The sequence below is a fragment of the Anomalospiza imberbis genome, chromosome 15 (assembly GCF_031753505.1).
Source record: "Anomalospiza imberbis isolate Cuckoo-Finch-1a 21T00152 chromosome 15, ASM3175350v1, whole genome shotgun sequence".
NCBI classification, from domain to species: Eukaryota; Metazoa; Chordata; class Aves; order Passeriformes; family Viduidae; genus Anomalospiza; species Anomalospiza imberbis.
Window position 1 is genome coordinate 2,028,572 of NC_089695.1, and position 6,606 is coordinate 2,035,177.

The window sequence follows — 6,606 nt, forward strand, 5'->3', positions numbered from 1 at the left end:
TCCATCCACCCTGGCCTTGGGCACTGCCAGGGATCCAGGGGCAGCCCCAGCTGCTCTGGGCACCCTGTGCCAGGGCCTGCCCACCCTCCCAGGGAGCAATTCCTAATTCCCAATATCCCATCTAAATCTCTCTCTTACTTTAAAACCATTGCTCCTTGCCCTAGCACTGTCTGTCCATGTGAAAAGTCACAGGGATGATTTTTTTTTCCTAATATTCCATCTAAACTCATGCTCTGGCAGTGAAGCCATTCCCCCTTGTCCTGGTCCTTGTAAATCATCTCTCTCCATCTTCTTTTGGCTCCTTCAGGTCCTGGATGGCCACCATGAGGTCACCCCAAAGCTTCTCTCCTCCAGGCTGAACAATCCCCGCTCTCCCAGCCTTTCCTCATGGGAGAGCTGCCCCATTCCCACCATGTGAGGGACTGGAAGCATTTTAGGGCCAAACCCAGCCCTGGAGGTGCTGCTGTGCCCTGGCCTGAGCACAGACCCCACAATGAGAGCCCCACACCCTGCAGGGGCCCAGCGGTGCCGTCACAGAGGGATAATCCCTCTGGAGTTCTGGAAAAAGCTTTCCCCAGCACAAATCCTTCTTTCTCTTGCACTGACCCTCGTTGCAGGTGAAACAGAATTGACCTGCTGGCAGTCTGGGCAGGTGTAAAAGGCTTCCCTGCAGTATTTGGGCTGTGCTGGGGGTAGGAGGGAGAAGCTCCCAGATCTGTTCTGTCACTGCCTGTGGGGTGTCTCAGGTGTCAGCTCTGAGGGATGTAAATGCTGCAGACATCAGGTTATTCAGAATTTGGCTCATTCCCCTTTGATCTCATATTTGTGTTTTTTCCAGGGCTCGGGATGTGTTTATTCACCCCACCCCCTTCATTTCTTTCTTCCTTTCTCCTTCTAACTCTAAACATCCCTTTTAGCTTCTAAAGATAGGGCAATGTTGTGCTAAGGAAACAGTAATTCTGCAATTTGACCTAAAAATGGGCATGTTTGGAGTCAGGCACTTCTTGGAATGCAGCTTGGGAATTAGACACAACTTCCCAAAGTCCAGATGTGGCCTTTGTGCTGGGCAGAGAGGCAGGTGACCAAGAACCTGCCCTGGGGCTGGGGCTGGAGCCCAGGAGTGAGCAGGAGGGTGGGCTGGGGGTAGGATGGGCTCCTGATGGCTTTGATGGCTTTAAGGAGTGCCATGGCAACAGTGGGAGCTGGATAATTAATGTTGCACACGGAATTACAGCGCAGGCAGAGCTTTAAATACACAAAGTGCCCCTGTGTGGGAGCCTTCTCTCCCGGCTGGGTGGGGATCATGGTATTTTGGGATCACAGAGCTATGGGAAAGGGCAGGGCACCTCTAGCCGTGCTCCAGCAGACCCTATTTCTGGCCCGAGGTTTGGCTTGGGGACATGAAGCCATGGGAAGAAGCAGGGGGGGCTGAGCTCCCAGCTGAGCTCCCCAGCAGGAAAAGTGGGATGGCAAAGCAAAAACCTCTCTGGGATGTGTCCTGCAGGTGAGGGGAGCAAGCCTGGCAGGACATTTTGGTGCCTTTGGGAGATTTCCAGGAAGGAGGAAAGAGGATGGGAATATTGGAAAAGCCCCTCCAAGAAGTGTCCAGGGCTCTCTGGGGTAGTTTGACTCTGTTCTTGCAGATAAATCCATGAGCAGGGGCAGGATCACCACTCCTGCACTCCTTCTCCTCTCCAGGTGAACAATCCCAGCTCTCCCAGCCTTTCCTCCCAGCAGAGCTGCTCCATCCCCTGCTCATCCTGGAGCCTCCTCTGGCCTGGCTCCAGCAGCTCCAGCTCCTCCCTGTGCTGAGCCCAGGGCTGGGGCAGCTCTGCAGGTGGGGGCTCACCTGAGCACAGGGGCAGAATCCCCCCAGCCCTGCTGCCCACGGGGGGTTCTGGGGCAGCTCTTTCCCACCAATGCCCCAAATCCTTCTCCCAGGGCTGCTCCAGCCTGGATTGATCCCAACCCGGACCCTGCTGCTCCCTTGCCCGTCCTGCCTCTGGACCCTCCCTCCAGCTGAAGGCTCCCCGGGGCAAGCAGCTCTTCCTAACCCTTCCCAAACCGCAGCAGCGATGAGGGAAGAGCTTGGATTTCCTCCCCGGGGCGCAGGCGGAGTTTTTAAACCGAGCCAGCACACCCAGTCCCGCGGGTGAGGTGTGAACAAACAGCTCGGCTGTTCATTAACGCCGGGAAGGGCTGCGGGAAGGAGCCGGGAATGCTGCGGGAGCTGCTCCCGGGAATCGCTGCGGGAGCTGCACCGGCAGGGATGCTGCCAGGGAGGGACGCCGGGCTCGTAATTGCGGCGGCAGTAACGAGGAGCTGGGGAGCGGGGCTGATAAGCAGGTAGAGATAATAAACTAATGAGAGGAGGGCCGGAGCGAGGCCGAGGAGAGGCTGAGGAAGCTGCAGGTACCGCACAGGGAGGAAGCGTGGGCCATGAAACGGCCACGGAGAGCTCGGGGAAGATGTATGGCACGAACGGAGCACTTAATGCTGATAATAATTGGAGCTTGAGGGTGTGCTTAGTATATGAATAAAGTAATTAACCAATTAAAAATGCACAGGAGACGCATGATGGAAAATGATAACCAACAGGAAAATGATGGATGCCCTGCACGGGAGCTGGAACACGCACGGAGTTCTCAGGGCTGAGCATTCCCGATGCCGGCACGTGGAGCAGGCACCGGGTGCCCTTTGAGCACTGCTGGTCCTGCCACCTGCTGAGCTGCCTGGGTGACAAATTGGCTGGAATTAATCCCAGCCCCTGTTTGCAGGCTCTGGGAAATGTGTGCAATCCACACGGGCTGCCTTGGGAGTGCCCGAGCATGTGGCAGAGCCCTGAGGGGCAGCTGCTGTCCAGGGACAAGGAGGAGCAGCCAGCACCGGGTGGCACATGGGGAAGTCCACAGATGAGCCAGGGGGGTGAATCTGGTGGTTAATGATTGGATTTTCCTTGGTCGGTGCCTTTTTTTAAGACCACAGACAGAACCAGCCATGAGAATGAAGATTTTACTCACTGTCAGTGCCTTATTTTGAATAATTGTTGCAACAGCAACAATCTGCACCCCCTGAGTTTGTATTTCTGATTTTATGGTCATAATTTCCTTTCTTTTCCAGATCCAGGCCACTGAGAATTGGTGTGGAGTCAGCCAGGGCTTGTCCTGCAGGATCTTCCATTGGTGGAAAAACTGGGAAAGTGTTGGGAAAGAAGGTGAATCTTTGTGGGAAAGATTTAAAAACTGGAAAACCACATTTCCCTGTCCCTGTATCCCTGCTGCAGCTCCCTTATCTACAGCCAGGAACTGCTGAGCACTGGATATTTCACTGCTCATTTCTGAGGGTTCCTCATCTCCTGAGACCTGGAATTGCTGAGGGCTGAGTGGTTGTGGAGGTGGAGTCATTGGGAGCTTTGCTCTGAATGCAGGAGCTCGCCTTAGAAAAGTTTTCCCACCAAGAAAAAAAAAAAAGAAAACCCAGAAATAACATGACCACCTCGAGTGCTGTGCCCAGCTCTGGCCCCTCAGTCTGGGGAGGACGTTGAGACACTGGAGCACATCCAGAGGAGGCAAGGAGGCTGGAGAGGGGCTGGGAACACAAACCCTGTGAGGAACGCCTGAGGGAGCTGGGGGTGCTCAGCCTGGAGAAAAGGAGGCTCGGGGGTGACCTCATCACTCTCCACAGCTCCTGAAAGGTGCCTGTGCTCAGGTGGGGCTGGGCTCTGTCTCCAGGCAGCACTGACAGAACCAGAGCACACAGCCTCAGCTGCACCAAGGGAAATTCAGGTTGGATATTAGGAAAAAGTTTTACATGGGAAGACTGATAAAGTTCTGGAATGGCTGTGCTGGGAGGTGGTGGAGCCACCATCCCTGGATGTGTTTAACAAAGCCTGGATGTGGCACTGGGTGCCAGGGTTTAGTTGAGGTGTGGGGGCTGGGTTGGACTCCTGATCTTGGAGGCCTCTTCCAACCTGGTGATTCTGTGATTCTGTGAAAGGAAAACCAAACAGGGACCAGGTGCCTCGAAGCCTCACACTAATGGATCCATTTAATCTCCATAAAGCCCTTCACCATGCAGAACCCTGTGCAAATGAGTTCCTGAGGATCCCAGAGCGATGGGTTTGGGAGAGGAGCAGGTGAGGACATTCCCATTTCTGGGCTGGCTGCAGCCTGGGACAGTAAATAAAGCAGTTTGCTGCATGGCAGAAAATGAGGAAAAACCCAGAAATAGGAGCGCACTCAGGAGCTCCACCCCTGCAGGCAGCCGGGCTTTGAGCTGGTTTGGAGCCTGCCTGCTCCTCATGGATTTTGCTCCATATTTAGGGTGTGTTTGCTATGATGGCAGCAGCCAAATCCTGCTTGATCCCAGCTGCATCCCTGGCGTGGAATGGGTAGAGCCTCACCTCCCTGCAGGGCACCACTGGGAATGTGAGGTGAGCTGATGGGTGCTTGGCCAGTCTGGAGTCACCTTCCCTCACTTTGGAGCTCTCAGGGTTTTTTTTTTATTTTTGTGGAACGGGGGAGATTTGAGCAGAGGACAGAGGGGCTGTGGCTTCTCGAGCAATGAAATATCTTGGTAAATACAATAAATGTGCATGAAGCTGCTACAATATATCCACATAGCCTTGCTTTTCTAGGCCTGATCCAGGTGCAGTCCTTATTTCCCATTGGATCTGAGCCTCTGGAGCTGCTGGGGCTGAGCTGTACCCTAGGAGGGCAGCGCTTGGCATGCAAGGAGAGCAAACCTTCCCCCAAACCTGCCTGGAGAGGAGGAGCAGCCAGGCTGCCATTCCCAGGGGAACTGAGGAGAGCATCCGCCTTTTCCCCTCTCACCCTTTCCACTCTGTTCTCTCACCCATCATCTCCCTGTACCTCCCTCCATCTCACTTTCCCTCTTTCCCTTTTTACTCCATGGAGCTGGCCAAATCAGAGACTCTGTTTCAACCCCCCCCCAGTAAGACCTGATTAATTTTTATTATTTTATTTCTAATTTATCAGTTTTCCTCTGCCCAGTGGAGCCTGTGGGGTGACCCTAGACCATGTAGGGTTCTAAAAGAACCCTCCATATCAGCTGAAAAATTGGATTATCCTTGATTAAATGCTGGAATTCTATCTGCCACTGCAGAAAACACTTCCCTGCCCTGCCAGTGAATGAGTTCGGTCCCTGGAATAAATGAGTGGGCATCCACAGCTTCGGAGCATGCTGCAGATATTAAATCCCATTGTTTCATGCAGCACTGGGAAGCTCTTGGATGCTCCAGCGCCAGGCACAGCGTGAGCACAAACTGGGAGCAAACAGCTCCTTCCTGCAAGCAGGCAGGAGCAGCTTAATGGAATTCTGCTCCTGGCAGAGAGGAAGTCAGCCCGACCCCCTCATTTTCCCTGCCTTGAATGAGTTTGGGATCTGTATTATTGAAAAGGGAAAAGGAAAAAAAATCAAACCCTCGAGTCAAAGAGAAGAGGTTTGCATTCCCATCCTGATTCAGAAAATTGCTTGAGAACATACTTTACTCCCAAGCTCACATTCCCACTGCTGCTTTGTTTTAGAGGGATTCAGGACCTGATCCAAGGGGAAAAAATCCCATGTGGATCTGGAGTGGTGCTGGAAGAAAGATTGCATTTCTCCTACAAAATCCTCCTTCAAGTTGCCCTGAGCAGGAAGCTTCCTCTACCACTTCAGCTGATGCTAAAATGGCTCCTTTTCCCTGACACATCCCAGAATTTCCTCATCCCTGTGGAGCTAAGCACCCTCACCCTGCCCCAGGGCAGTGCTGGGGCATGCAGCAGGATCAGGGCATCCTTTGGATCCCCTCTGCAGCCACACAAACTCTTCCCTTGATGGTGAGGGGTGCAGGGAAGATGTGATGCCAGGGAAGGTGGGATCCTGCCTGACATTCCTGCTGGGAAGCACAGGACAAATGCTGGGGGCTTCACTTCCAGGTGTGGGATTATTTGGGATAACACAATCCCACTGTTAATGTTAACAGTGGCCATAAATGTACTTGCAAAGGATAACGAGCTCTGAAAGGCTCAGAAAGGTTTTGTGGGACCCCTGTCCCCTGCACAGGCTTGGGTCAGCCACATCCCCATATCCCAGAGTGCCCTTGGATGGGGGGAACGGAGCCTTTCCCTGCAAGGCACCCCACATCCATGTTCTTTTCCCAATTTCCATCCCTTTCCTGCAGCGTTCAGTGGATTTAGCACAAGGATGTGTAGTTCTTGGATAGTGGGAATGGAGCTTTTCCCTCCCGGCCCCCCCACATCCACGCTCCTTTCCCAGTTCCCATCCCTTTCCTGCTGCATTCAGCGCATTCAGCACAAGGACGGGGCACACGTTTTGCGTGTCCTGGGGCACCTCCCACTCCCTCCAGGTGGAATTCCTGCCCCTGCTCCTCTCCTGCTCTTCCCGAGGGAGTGGAGCATCCCGAGCTTCTCCTGCTGCAGCCGCATCCCACCCGCGGGCACGGTGGCCAAGTGGTTCCCACGGCGGCCAACCCTGTGAGGAGTAGCTGATTAAAAATCTCCATTGTGAAAAAATGTCAATATTTACATTCTCCCGGTGAAGTTGTTCTTTTCCCGACTTTCTCCCAGAAGTGCCTGTTAGAGT

At 53.6% G+C, this 6,606-nt stretch overlaps 1 long non-coding RNA gene across 2 annotated transcripts; it reads left to right on the plus strand.

The window, feature by feature from the left end:
- Positions 1-691: 691 nt before the first annotated feature.
- On the plus strand, positions 692-5,908 carry LOC137482803 (uncharacterized). 2 transcript variants are annotated; one of them, XR_011004218.1, is made up of 3 exons: positions 692-784; positions 3,121-3,214; positions 4,637-5,908. It is a non-coding gene; the product is annotated as an uncharacterized lncRNA (long non-coding RNA). The 2 variants fall into 2 exon arrangements; XR_011004217.1 differs by lacking the exon at positions 692-784 and adding an exon at positions 2,887-3,021.
- The last annotated feature ends 698 nt before the right edge of the window (positions 5,909-6,606 follow it).